The sequence below is a fragment of the Erinaceus europaeus genome, chromosome 16 (assembly GCF_950295315.1).
Source record: "Erinaceus europaeus chromosome 16, mEriEur2.1, whole genome shotgun sequence".
In the NCBI taxonomy this organism is placed as follows: Eukaryota; Metazoa; Chordata; class Mammalia; order Eulipotyphla; family Erinaceidae; genus Erinaceus; species Erinaceus europaeus.
In genome coordinates, this window is record NC_080177.1 from 84409320 (window position 1) to 84424470 (window position 15151).

The window sequence follows — 15151 nt, forward strand, 5'->3', positions numbered from 1 at the left end:
CCTCTCTCAATTCTGCCTTTTTAAGAATCAGAGCCCAGCTCAGCTCTGGCTTAGGGTGGTGCAGGGGATTGAACCTGGGAACTTGGCAGCCTCAGGCAGGAGGTGTCTGCATCATGATGATTATTATGCGGTGCCACCCAGCCCCGCTGTCTCGGTCTCTATCCGAACAATGAAAAAGAACAGAATAAAATAAAAAGAGAGAGGCCCCCGGAGCAATGGGTTCGTGGTGCAGGCACAGAGCCCCAACGATAACCCTGGAGGAGAAAAACAAAAAGAAATTTTGAGAGCGAGAGACAGCGAGACAGCTGGTGCTGAAGAAGGGCTCAGAGGCAGGGGCCCCTCTGGGGGTCGACGCGGCTCTGCTGGGGGAGAATTGCAGGAGATGCCGCGCCCGCCCCGCACTTCAGCCGAGGGGCCTCGCGAGGCACCGCCGGCCCGCGCCGCCGAGCGCGTCTTTATACCCTTCTGACGTCACGCCTGGCCCGGCTTCTCATTGGCCGGCGAGGCAAGCTCCTCCCCCCTCCGCGTGCGCCGACGAAGCCCTGCGGCAAGTGCAGCTCGAGACCCGGAGCCGCCCTTATACCCTTCTGACGTCACGCCGGGGCCCGCTTCTCATTGGCCGGCGAGGCAAGCTCCTCCCCCCGCCGCGTGCGCCGAGGAAGCCCTGCGGCAAGTGCAGCCCGAGACCCGGAGCCGCCCTTATACCCTTCTGACGTCACGCCGGGGCCCGCTTCTCATTGGCCGGCGAGGCAAGCTCCTCCCCCCGCCGCATGCGCCGAGGAAGCCCTGCGGCACGTGCCCGGGACCTCGTGCCCGCGAACCCCAGGCTTCCCCCAGCCGCCTGCTCTGCTGCTCTGTATCGTGGCCCACCGCTCCTGGCCAAAGGGCTGGGCTGCAGCCCTCCCACCCTCCTTTCACTGCCTCCCTCTGCCTCCTGGTCTCTGCCCAGTTCTCCGTCCTTTTTTTTTTTTTTAATTTTTTAAAAAATTTTATTTATTTATGAGAAAGATAGGAGGAAGACAGAGAGCCAGACATCACTCCGGCACATGGACTGCTGGGGATTGAACTCGGGACCTCATGCTTGAGAGGGCCAAGCTTTATCACTGCGCCACCTTCCGGACCACTGTCACTGAGTTACTATCTTGCAGGTACTTTTCTTTCTTTCTTTCTTTCTTTCTTTCTCTCTCTCTCTCTCTCTCTCTCTTTCTTTCTTTCTTTCTTTCATTTGTAAAAAGGAAACGTTGACTAAACCATAGGATAAGAGGGGTACAACTCCACACAGTTCCCACCACCAGAACTCCGTATCCCACCCCCTCCCCTGACAGCTTTCCCATTCTCTATCCCTCTGGGAGTATGGACCCAGGGTCACTGTGGGATGCAGAAGGTGGAAGGTCTGGCTTCTGTCATTGCTTCCCCGCTGAACATGGGTGTTGGCAGGTGGATCCATACTTCCATCCTGTCTGGGGAAGCAGGGCTCCAGGACACATTGGTGGGGTCATCTGTCCAGGGAAGTCTGGTCGGCATCATGGTAGCATCTGGAACCTGGTGGCTGAAAAGAGAGTTAGCATACAAAGCCAAACAAACTGTTGACTAGTCATGAAGCTAAAGGCTGATGTAGTGCAGATGAAGAGGGGGGGGGATTCTCTGTTCTGTAGATAGCTAATAGGCATATTTTAGTTATATTCCAAACGGTCTGTGGCTATACTAACCCCCCACCCAGCCTGAAACCTGATATGCATGTGGATCCAAGTTATTGTCTGGGGAGTTGATGTCATGGCTGGAAAAAGGACCAGAAAGCTGGATCAGGGAAGAGAGTAGCTCCCTAATATGGGAGCTGTTTGTCTCTATTGTATTGTCTGTCTGGCAGCTTTTCCCAACTCATACTTTTTCCTCTAAAATTAAATATAAAAAATATTTCCTTTAACAAATTAAAAAGCTTTTCCACATCAAGAGGAAATTCCATAAGGATAAAAAGGAAATCTGGCAGATGAGAAAAGATACTTGCACAGGACACTACACCCAGGCAAGAGGTTGGCATCAAACATCTATAAAGAATTAATACAGCTCAAGGGAAAAACAAAAAACAATGCAATAAAAAAGTGGTGGTTCTCTTTTTAAATTTTTATTATTGGATAGACACAAATTGAGAGGAGAATTGGGGATAGAGAGGGAGACAGGGAGACACCTGCAGTGCTGCTTCACCACTTGCAAAGTTTTCCCCCTGCAGGTGGGGACCAGGGACTTGAACCTGGGTCCTTGTGCACTGTAACATGTGTGCTCAACCAGGTGCACCGCCACCTGGTCCTGACAATTCTCAAAAGAAGAGAGACACACGGCCCACAGATATATGTGGAAATGTTCCAATTCTTCATCAGATACATGCAGATGAAAATCATACTGAGATGCCACCTCACACCTGTGAGAACAGGCTGTATCAGCAAAACAAGAGAAGTGTTGGCGAGGACGTGGAGAGAGAGGAACTCACTACATGGCTGGTGGCAGTGCAAACTGGTGCAGCCACTAGGGAGAACAGTCTGGAGAATCCTTAACCAAATACAGATGGAAACACCATATGATGCAGCAGTTCCACTAGAAAGCTTAGACCCAAAAGAGAGAATCAAATGTGGTGGGGCACCCCCATGTTTATAGCAGCTTTATTCACAATAGCAAAAACCTGGGGACAACCAAAACACCCTTCAACAGATGACTGGATAAAAAAGTTACCGGCCAGTATGACTCCGCAATAAAAAAGATGATATTGCGTCCTGTGGGATAAAATGGGTGGAAGTGGAGAAGTTGCTGCTCAGTGAAGCAAGTCGGGAGGGGAAGGACCACTAACACAAAGGTTTCACTTAAGTGCGGAATATAGAGATTTGAGCAGGCAAATGTGAGAAAACTCAACAGATTTCCAAGACTGGGAGAACTGGAGTGGTTATCCACTGAGGCATGCAAGTATTTTTGTATAACCATTATGCTGTCTCCCCCCCTCCCCACCCACAGTTAGTTTTCTGACCACAAGTAGTAGCTTAATGCACTATTTCAAGAACCTAAATAAATCCTAGGACTTGGGAGTCTTGGCAAATTAGTGACAGTTCGAGTTTTTACTACGTCAGTGAAAGTATGGTACACAGCATACAGTTTCAGTAATTATACTCTGAAGAACAAAAGAATTCAAATGTAGGACATAGTCTAAATGGCAATGCCGTTTAGAGTATCTTGGTGCCATTTTTTTTTTTCCACACGTGGACAGAAAACAATTGTGTTGTCTCTGGGCTTCACTGTTCTGAGTCAGCTTTATATTTCTCCCTTTCTTCTTTTTTCTTTTCTTTTTTTTTCAGCTAGAGACTGAGAGGCAGAAGGGAAGGACAGGTGCAGTAGGGGCTGGATTTGAACATGGAACAATTGAATGACAAAACCAGGTACAATACCCACGTGAGCTAACTGGCCTGAAACCCATCACTGTTGATAGTGTAAATACTGTAATTAACTCATTTTCCTGTCACATAGGTTTTTTCCTTTCTCTTTCGTTTGAAATGACATGTTTATGCTTGATCAAAATTATTTTTTAAAGAAGTAATTGCTTTTGATTTGGGCTCTAGCAGCCCTCTCTGATTAATATCTTGTCACATGTAAGTTGGATTTAGTTATCTTTTTGAAATATTGAAAAAGGCCTGTATAGCCTTTGCACAAATACATTTTTTTCCTTCTTTCACTGGCATTCCCCACCCCCCAGTGAGTAACTGCCTCACTGTACTTTAAAATCATTAACCTTTCAGATAGTTTTATAGAATCCTCTTGCTTGTCTCTTTTAAGAAATATCACCCAGGATCTTATCAAGTCTCCTCATTTCTAAAGAGAAGGAATCTTAAATAACATGGAGAGTAGCTGCCTTTTTGACCCTAAACGTATATATCATTTGTTACAGATCATGACCCTGCCAGTGTAATTTGTTTCTTGAGATATGAGTTCATCTCCTAAGACTTGGCTCCGTCAAGGTTTTATCTCCTTACGATTAAACAGTATTCAATCCAATCCAAGAAGCTTTTGTCGAACATGCTAGCTTGTTAAGAAGTTTGAGGAGGTTCTTGTTATTGCTGACACTGAGCAGAGACAGAGACAGGGAGAGAGGGACAGATAACACAGCAGTGACCTTCCTTCCTGCAGTGCACTGGGGGTCAGACTTGTTCCTGGACTGTGTGCACGGCAGTGCAGGTGCGTTTCCAGGTAGTAAATAAGCTGTTGTACTGGCCCTGGCAAGTGTTTGATGGTAAAAGGAAATGACTTCTTGAAAACATGAATATAGCGGTATTTCCTTCCTTCTTTCTTTTTTTAATATAGTGGTATTTCATGATCACACTTTCATTCACAGCAAGACAAATGTAGAGAGATTTTAGACTAGTTAACTAGAGCAAAGAAACACGGAGAGTATTTTGCAGACACATGGGGAGATGAAAATTGTACCCATGTGCCAGAAATGTTCTGGAAGCTGGTACCTATCCCATATAAGGACTTGGAGGAAACAAATAATCAGCCTGAAGTCCTTCCCCACCACACTGAGGGCAGCTTCAGTGCTATGGTTTCTTTTCCTCTCCACCTCCCTTTCTCTGTCTCTCTGAATAAAATGACATAATTCAAGAAGCATGAACTTATTTATATTCTTGGCTCTTCTGTATGAGAACTGTGGAAGAAATTCTGCCATCTTAAGAAACTTTTTCATATTGTCATTTACTTTCTGGGATTGTCTGCCAAGTCAGATGTGAAAATGCTCTGATATAGACATTCTTCTATAGGAGCCAGGAGGTGGTGCTCTTGGTTAAGTGTACACATTACAGTGCACAAAGGACCTGGGTTCAAGCCCCTGGACCCCACCTGAAGGAGGAAAGCTTCCAGAGTGATGAAGTAGGGCAGCAGACATATCTCTGTCTCTCTTTCTTTTTATTTTTCAAACCTTTTAAAAATTATTTATTATCTTATTACCACTACTCAGCTCTGGCTTATGGTGGTGCAGGGGATTGAACCTGGGACTTCGGAGCCTCGGGCATGAGAGTCTCTTTGCATAACCATTATGCTTTTCCCCGCTACGAGACAAGTTCTCAAGATCTTCCCGCACAGTCATCACCGCCCAGCTATCATCCACATTGGTCTCCAGCTCCCACTGATTCTGTGCTCGGAGAAACTAAGATGGAACTTTCGGAAAGCAAACTGCCGTCTGTTCAGTGATCTTACCAACAAATCTATTCCTGCAATTCCAATTAACTCTATCCCCTCTGAAGATTCCTACAGGCGCTTCCGCCAAGCCATCTTCAAAGCAGCTTCCCAAGCCATTCCTCGTGGGAGACGTGCTAACTATATGCCTTGTCTTCATGCTGAATGCGAGCAACTACTAAAGCAGTATGATGAGTCGGGCGATCCAGATGTGGCTGACCATCTCATTGCCTCCCTGGATGCAGCACACCAAGCCCGCTGGCAACAACTCACGGAAAGTCTGAACTTCACCCACTCAAGTAGGAAGGCCTGGAAGCTTCTTCACAGACTGGGTGCCGGTAGCCAACCCCCTCCCGTCTCCCATCCTCCCGTATCTCCAAACTCAGTGGCCAGTCACCTAACTCAAGTTGGACGTGCTAAGATCGACCCAGTCTGGAAAAGAGAAATTTCCCATGAGTGGTCATCCCACTTCCGTTTATCTTGTCCATCTCCAAAACTCTCTCCCTTTACACTGTCTGAACTGGAAGATGCTTTGAAGAGGGTTAAACCGGGAACAGCTGCTGGCTATGATAACATCACCCCAGAACTCATTCTTAACCTGGGTCCCGCGGCAAAGAAGTGGCTCGCTTCATTCCTGTCCCACATCTTGGAATCTGAGTCTATGCCCAAAGTTTGGCGTCGTGCGAAGATTATAGCGGTTTTGAAACCAAAGAAAGACCCAACACTGGCCGCCAGCTATAGACCAATTTCTCTCCTCTCCGTGTGTTACAAACTCCTTGAGAGGCTGCTTCTGTCACGTATTTCTCATCTTACAGAGAAATTCCTATCACCCGCCCAGGCTGGTTTCCGCCCAGGAAGATCTACCTGCGAACAAGCCCTGGCCCTCTCAACTTACATTGAAAATGGATTCCAGAAGAATTTAAAGACGGGTGCTGTCTTTGTTGATCTCACAGCAGCCTATGACACGGTCTGGCACCGTGGTCTCCTGGTCAAGATCTCAAGATGCCTGCCTCCATGGGTGGCCAACACTATATCGTTTCTCCTCCAAAACAGAAGATTCCGGGTGCATCTGGGTGACAAGTCTAGCAGATGGAGACCTGTCTCAAGTGGCCTCCCCCAGGGCTCTGTTCTGGCTCCTACGCTATTTAATATTTACATCAATGACCTCCCAGAAACTTCTTCAAGGAAGTTCATCTACGCCTATGACATCTGCTGTGCAACTCAGGCATCCAAGTTCGACATCCTCGAGGAAACACTCACGAAAGACATGTCTCTGATATCTGATGACTGTAAAAAATGGCGACTAATTCCTAGCACTGCTAAAACGGTATCATCTGTTTTCCATCTACACCATGCCTCGGCCTCACGTGAGCTTAATGTGCAGCTTGGCGATACGAGAATCCGGCATGAAGCCCAGCCAGTCTATCTTGGCGTTACTCTCGATCGCACCCTGTCATTTCACGATCATCTCATAAAAACTGCAGCAAAGGTGGGCGCGAGGAATCACATCATTGCAAGACTGGCCAGCTCCTCATGGGGCGCGAGCGCTGCCACACTATGATCATCCTCTCTGGCATTATGCTATTCCACTGCAGAATACTGTGCCCCAGGATGGTTCCATAGCCCCCATGTCCACTTGGTCGATTCCAAATTATATTCCTCCATGAGGATAATTTCTGGAACCATCCGTTCCACCCCGGTTCCATGGCTGCCAGTTCTCAGCAACATCACCCCGCCAGATATTTGTTGGGATGCGGCATCATCTAAGTTCATTTCCCATGTCTCCGCTCGACCGGACCTGCCCATATATGCAGAGATCTTCGCCCACCCTGTCCAACGCTTGACGTCTCGTCACCCAATCTGGTCCCCTACACCTACACTGAACTTCTCTGTTCCAGACTCTTGGAAACAGAGCTGGCAGTCAGCTGAGGTCAAGAACAAACACCTCATCACAGACCCCTGCGAGCGTCAACCCGGCTCTGACCTAGCACGTTATGATCGGGCCCTCCTCAATCGCTATCGAACAGGCCATGGTCGGTGCGCCACTATGTTCCATCGCTGGGGAGCCAGAGATGACCCGAACTGCCCCTGCGGCTCCAGACAGACTATGACCCACATAGTCAACGACTGCCACCTCTTCAGATTCAAAGGAGGTCTCGAAACTTGACATCAGGCTCAACCTGACGCTGTTGACTGGCTATGGAAGAAGGGCAAACGCTAGAAGAAGAAGAAGAACCATTATGCTATCTACCCCTGCCTCATCACTCTTTCCCCATCTCAATCCCCACTCCCCTATCAACTTCTTTCTCTTTCTTTCTTTCTTTCTTCCTTTCTTTCTGCCTTTTGCCTCCAGGGATATCGCTATAGCTCTGTGCCTGTCCAACGAATCCACTGCTCCTAGAGACCATTTTCTTTTTTCAGGTTTTTTTTTTTTTTTTTTTGGATAGGACAGAGAGCAATGGAGAGAGGAGGGGAAGACAGAGAGGGGGAGAGAAAGACAGACACCTGCAGACCTGCTTCACCGCTCATGAAGCTTTATGCTGCAGGTGAGGAGCATAATCTTGTTTGATCAGAGCACAATTTAGATGGTAATAGCACTACAACAGAGCACCTTCCCCCCAAATGTTCACAGAAAAGATAAGTGAGTAGTTCCTCGTAAAATTTGTAAAATGAACAACTTACTTAACTCCAAAATCTGCTGGATCTCAAGGAAAAAAACAATTGGAATTTAACAGGTTTCCACTAGATGGCAAGCATCCTCTTTTAATTCTTCAGTGGTAGTACTCTAAAAAATTGCTGCATTCTCCTCTCTCTCTCTCTGTCTCTCTCTCTTTCCAGACCCCTGCTCTAGCCTGGCTTATAGTGGTGCTGCGCATTGAACCTGGGATCACAGAGCCTCAGGCATGAAAGTCTTCTGCAGAACCATTATGCTGCCTCCCCAGCCCTTGTTGCTATTTTCAACCTACATCTTTGTGTGACATAGTTGTAGTTTAGTTTTTTTTTAAATAAAGGCCTTGATTCAAATTTACAGTCAAGTCATTTAAAGTGAAACTGGACATACACTATAATGTTCAAAGCCTTACTTGAAGAATATATATGTATTAAGTCATTTGACAAAAACTAAATGCCTCATGTTTTTCATACTTTGCTTTACTTCCATCCACAATAGGGTTGGTTTTGTAAATTTATTTTTTAAAGCTCTATTATTAGGGATGGTGAAATAGCCCACTGAGACAGTGCTGCTCTGACATGTGCTTGGCCTGCTGTGAGCCCGGCCTCCCCTGCGTTGAAGGGAGTCTACACTATGGTCTCTTGCACTCTCCTTCTCTCTCTGCCTCTCTATTAAAAAATAATTTGGGGGTCCGGTGGTGGCGCAGTGGGTTAAGCACAGGTGGCGCAAAGTGCAAGGACCGGCATAAGGATCCCAGTTTGAGCCCCCGGCTCCCCACCTGCAGGGGAGTCACTTCACAGGCGTTCAAGCAGGTCTGCAGGTGTCTCTCCCCCTCTCTGTCTTCCCCTCTTCTCTCCATTTATCTCTGTCCTGTCCAACAACAATGACATCTGTAAGAATAACTACAACAATAAAGCAACAAGGACAACTAAAAGGAATAAAGAAATTTTAAAAAATAATAATTCACGAGAAAGAGAGAGAACACCATAGTCTCCCTGGGCACATGCCATGACTGACCACCCACTGAGGTCTCATGGTTGAGAGTCTAGCCAGTGCTCAGCCACCTCCTGGCTGTGGGTGGGGTCTTTTCGTTGGTCTCACTTTAGATACTGAGAAACTGGAATTTAGAGAGATTAATGATTAGACCAAGATGGATTGCCGAGGCTTAAACCTAGACAGTTTGATTTGAGTCTGTTCTTTTAACCACTACATCTTAGTGTCCACGCATGAATGAGTCAATCAAGGAATTTAGCATTTTGGGCACGTAGCAGTGCAGAACATTAGAATGATTTTCTTCACTGTTGTAGGAAGGATAATGCAGGGTAAAACTTCTGAATGACCTTTATGAAAGACTATAGAAAGAAATACTAGCAATTTCCAGCTATTCTACTAGAGCAAAGTATTCAGGCAATGGTGCCTTTTCTACATTTTAATTTTTATAAGATGGAAATATTGACAAGGCCATAGGATAAGGGTAAGAGGGGTGCAACTCCACACAATTCCCACCACCAGAACTCTGTATCCCATCCCCTTTCCTGATGGCTTTCCTATTCTTTATCCCTCTGGGAGCATTATTGGGTGCAGAAGGGAGGAGTTCTGGCTTCTGTAATTGCTTCCCTGATGAACGGGGTGTTGGCAGGTGGGTCCACACCCCCAGCCTGTCTCTCTCTTTTCCTGGTGGGGCAGGGCTCTGGGGAGGTGGGACTCTAGCCGACATTGGTGAGGTCGTCTGTCCAGGGAGGTCAGGTTGGCATCATGGTAGCATCTGGAACTTGGTGGCTGAAAAAGAGTTACGATCTAAAGCAGAGCAAATTCTTGACTAATCATGAATCTAAAGGCAAGAATATTGCGGATCAAGATTTGGGGTCTCCATTTTGTAAATAGCTAGCAGGTCTATTATAGGTATATTCCAAGGGACCCATGATTTTATTAGTTTTTGCCTGAGCCTGACATCTAATATGCAGGTGGACCCAAGTTATTGTCTGGGGAGATGGTGTCATAGTTGGATAAAGGACTAGAAAGCTGGATCAGGGAAGAGAGTAGCTCCCAAATATGGGGAAAGTATATAAATATTGTTAGCTGTAAACCCCATCGATTTGATCTGGGGCCCATATTCAACACAGAAGACTGTGTAACCTCTGTATCCCTGTAGGTCTGAGCTCACGTTATGTGGTCACGGCCAGGAACATTCCAGGTTGCACTAATTTCAGGACACATCATCCTCTGGTGGAAGGCAGAGTATGTTATCCATCCTCCCTTCAGAGAATGGAACATTTCCTACCCTTGTTTATTCACATTGAGGGCAAGGTCCTATAGGGGCCCACAGAGGAGTCCATTATGTTGTTTCTGATGGAGATGACCAGTGATAGTGGAGAGAGGAATCTGTTAGAGGTCTAGGCCCATCGTGTGTCTGTGGGAATCCCAGGGCTCCCTGACTTTGTAGTGACTAAAGAGTCATTGTTATGTGCCCGTCTCTTGCCCTTATTCAGCTTTTGCAGTCCTTGCTTTGATAAGGTTAGCTTGGGAGTGGCTGAGGGAAGTGTAATAACAAGTAGGTGAAGAGGGTGTCTAGGTCTAAGTAGAAACTGCTTAATTAGGTGCTTTATGGTGTCTTTCTACTTGCTTGCTGCTTTTTTTTTTTTTTTTTTTTGGCCTCCAGGGTTATGGCTGGGGCTCAGTGCCTGCACTACAAATACACTGCTCTTGGAGGCCATTTTTTCCCTATTTTTGTTGCGCCTATTGTTGTTGTTGGATAGGATAGAGAGAAATGGAGAGCAGAGGGGAAGACAGAGAGGGGGAGAGAAAGATAGACACCTGCAGATCTGCTTCACCGCCTGTGAAGTGACTCCCCTGCAGGTGGGGAGCCGGAGGCTTGAACCAGGGTCCTTGGACAGTCGGTACACTTGACGCCATGTGTGCTTAACCCACTGCGCTGCCGCCCCCCTCCCACTTGCTTCATTTACTGACTCACTGCAGACAATTGTACACTTTTGCTTTAAGGTATATATTTCCACCTAACTTATGGATACATGTACATATGCCCTGTCTCATGGGCCCTGGTCTATATCTAGGTTTTGAGGTTTGTTAAGAAGTAATGGTGCCTCTTCTTATACATAGATAGAGTAAAGAGAAATGACAGTTATAGTTATTATTGTTGTTGTTATTGATGTACAGTGGATTTTCACTGTAGAATATTATTTTGACATTATAATTAGAAAATAATTTAAAATTTTGCTATGACAGTCTTTTTTTTTAATTTAAGAAAGGATAAATTAACAAAACCATAGGGTAGGAGGGGTACAACTCCACACAATTCCCACCACCCAATCTCCATATCCCATCCCCTCCCCTGATAGCTTTCCCATTCTCTATCCCTCTGGGAGCATGGACCCAGGGTCATTGTGGGTTGCAGAAGGTGGAAGGTCTGGCTTCTGTAATTGCTTCCCCGCTAAACATGGGTGTTGACTGGTTGGTCCATACTCCCAGCCTGTCTCTCTCTTTCCCTAGTAGGGTGGGTCTCTGGGGAAGCAGAGCTCCAGGACATATTGGTGGGGTCTTTAGTCCAGGGAAGCCTGGCCAGCATCCTGATGACATCTGGAACCTGGTGACTGAAAAGAGAGTTAACATACAGAGCCAAACAAATTATTGAGCAATCATGGACCCAAAACTTGGAATAGTGGAGAGGAAGTGTTAGGGGGATACTCACTGCAAACTCTAGTGTACTTCTGCTTTCAGGTATATATTTTGCAGTAGTTTATGGATACGTGTGAACATATGCTCTCTCTCACAGAAACTGGTGTATATCTAGGTTATGGGACTTTGTTAGAAAGTGAACCACCTGAGATGGAATTAGAGTATACTATGAAAGGAAAGGTCTCACTCGAGTAATGAAGCTGAAGGGTTGTCATTCCACACGTGAAGTCTTTGGACACAGTCTGAAGTGAAGCATGTTGAGGTGGCAATCTTGTGTTGGTTAGGTTGTGATCGGCAGATGCAATATTATTTGATATGGATTGGGAGAGGCATACGGGAAAGTGGGCCCTATTCAAGGGTTCCAGGACTGGGGGAAGTAGAGGCTCTATAGTGGAGATGTGAGGTTCCTGCTGACTTAGGGTTCAAAAAGACAATGGATAGTTAATGTTATCATCACATTATTTGGTAATTGGGTTATCTTTGAAAAGTCCTTTTGTTAGGGTTTGCTGTACAGTACCCAGTATCTTATATATAGCTGTGCTGTTGGTTGCTTCTGATCTACTTGGTCTAGGCTTTTGAGAGAGTCTGCCTATCAAATACACAGCCTATATATTGAAAAGATTCAGTTTGTGTTTTGAAAAACTTCGAGACATACAATTAATTTTCTCCCTCTCGTATTAATTAACTAGTGATTTATATGACTACACTTTACTAGGAGTGTACATAAACACCATTCCCACCACCAAAAGACTGTGACCCATCCCTCCCACCCACTCCCACCCCCCACTGTCCCAGGAAGCTGCATGTCTACCCCTCACCACAGGGCTTTTACTTTGGTGCCCTACTTACAATTTGGTCAGGTCCTGCTTTTAGTTTCCCTTTCAGATCTTCTTAGTCAACTTCTGTTGATGAGTGGGATCATCCCATACTCATCTTTATCTTTCTGACTTAGCTCACTTAACGTAATTCCTTCTAGCTCTGTCCAAGATGGGTCAGAGAAGGTGGGTTCATTGTTCTTGATAGCTGCATAGTATTCCATTGTGTATATGTACCACAGCTTTCTCAGTCACTCATCTGTTGTTGGGCACCTGGGTTGCTTCCAGGTTTTAGCTCTTATGAATTGTGCTGCTATGAACGTAGGAGTACACACCTCTTTTTGGTTGGGTGTTATGGAGTCCTTGGGGTATAAGCCCAGGAGAGGAATTACTGGATCATATGGAAAGTCCATTTCTAGCCTTCTGAGAGTTTAAAATTTTGCTATGACAGTCTTTCTAATGACAGTACACTGATGGAAAAAAAGAATGATTCTACTGAAATGAGACTTCGAGAATGAGCACCCAGCAGCAACGGGGCCTTTCTGGGAAAGAGGGGGCAGCATGCCTATGGTAGCGATGTGGGCTGTCAGTGTGGAGTGGCAGTGGTGGGGGTGGGCGCTTAGGAAATGATGAGCTGGGCTTTGAGAGTCATGAGCGGATCATGAAGGCATCTGCTGAGTCTTTATGATCTTGTCTCATCAATGAAGGCTTCAAGTTGGAATTTCCATGCATTAAAAATCTGTCCAGGCGCAGGGGCGATAGTGTAATGGTCATGCAAAACACTTCCATGCCAGAAAAAAAAATCATTCTGGCAAGTGGATAGAGGGACTAAGGATGCTTGTATGAAGTCGCTGAGCAGTCAATTGTTTGAGCTTGTTTGGGAGCATCTTCAACATACAGGCAGACCTGAGCAGAAAGACAAAACAAAACAAAACAAAAAAGATTTATCTCTTATCTCTTGGTAACATCCTCATTTGCATAGCCACCTATGTAAAAATCCAATTTCCTATTTCAAATGAAATTTTGCATTTGGCATTCAAATCTTCCCCTTGCCTTTATCTCCGACATGCTCTTTGAATTCAGTCTGGCTGTGCACTTCATCTTACCACGTAGCAGCCTTGCACCTTCACCAATAAGAACGTTGAAGCCTGTCTGTACCTGCTGCCCCTGAGTCCCAGGTTAGCTGCAGGTTTCAGGGACCTGTCATTCTTGCTGCTGCACTGTGCTTGGAAGTTCACATACACTGGCTTTCCAGCTGTTTTAAAGGGAATTAAGGACTCAACACAATATCTGATGTTAGTATCTTTCAAGAGTTATTTAAATTGGGGGTACAGTGGTTTTTTTCACTGTAGAATACTATTTGACATTGTAATTAGAAAATAATTTAAAATTTTGCTATGACAGTCTTTCTAAAACTCAAACATGTTTATGAACCACTTTGGGAATCTGTTTAAAATGCAGATTCTGATTTAAGAATTGGGGTGGGGATACCTGTTTTCTGCATTTTTAATATGCTTCTTTCTAACCGAAGTCAATGTTACTAGAGGACAAATCAGACTTAAATCGAAAGATACCCAGTGATCATAGTCCTACAGCTATGTAATAAATGCTTACAATGAATTCTTTCCCTATTTACGGAATATTATAAATGGGTGATGATCCAATGAAAAGCTGAAGAAATACTGTATAGTGTATCATTTAGATGAAAGTGAACCATGTGCTTCTGAGTATTGTGTTTTCCTCCTCCTCCTTCTTTTTCTTCTTCTTCTTCTCTCTCTCTCTATCTCTCTCCTCCGGTGTTGTTGCTGGGCTTGGTATTGTCACTTCACATCCACTGCTCCTGGTGGCCATTTTTTCCATTTTATTGGGTAGGACAGAGAGACATTAAGAGAGGAGGGTGAGATAGAGAGGGAGAGAGAAAGACACCTGCAGACTTGCTTCACCACTTGTAAAGCATCCTCCCTGCAGATGGGGAGCCGGGGTGTCAAACATGGATCCTTGCACTTTGTACTATGTGCACGTCTATGGGTGTGCCCTTGCGTTTTCTTTATATGATGCCCTGAAGCTGGTAGAGTCATGGAAGAGCTAGCACAGTGACACATGAAGACTTGCATGCTTGGAGCTTAGTTTAATCCTTGGCACCTTATACGTCAAAGTGCTCTGGTCTCTCTCATAAAAATACATTTTTCAAAAGCTTTTTTGGATATTTATTTATTTATTCCCTTTTGTCGCCCTTGTTGTTTTATTGCTGTAGTTACTATTGTTGTTGTTATTGATGTCATTGTTGTTGGATAGGACAGAGAGAAATGGAGAGAGAAGGGGAAGACAGAGAGGGGGAGAGAAAGACAGACACCTGCAGACCTGCTTCACTGCTTGTGAAGTGACTCCCCTGCAGGTGGGGAGCCAGGGTCTCAGACTGGGATCCTTATGCCGGTCCCTGCGCTTTGCGCCACCTGCGCTTAACCCAGTGCCCCGGAATCCCCCCCCTTTTTTTTTGGACACATTTTAATGTAGTATGGTTTTCTTGTCTCTGAAAACAGAATTTATTTATTTACATTTTTAAAAAATTTATCTTTATTTGTTGGATAGAGACAGTCAAAAATCAAAAGGGTAAGGGGAGACAGAGAGACACCTGCAGCCCTGCTGCAACTCACAAAGATTTTCCTCTGTGTGTGTGTGGGGGGGGCAGGAGCTCGAACCCAGGTCCTTGCAGAACCCAGGTCCTTGTGCACTGCACTGTAACATGTGCGCTCAACTAGGTGCGCCA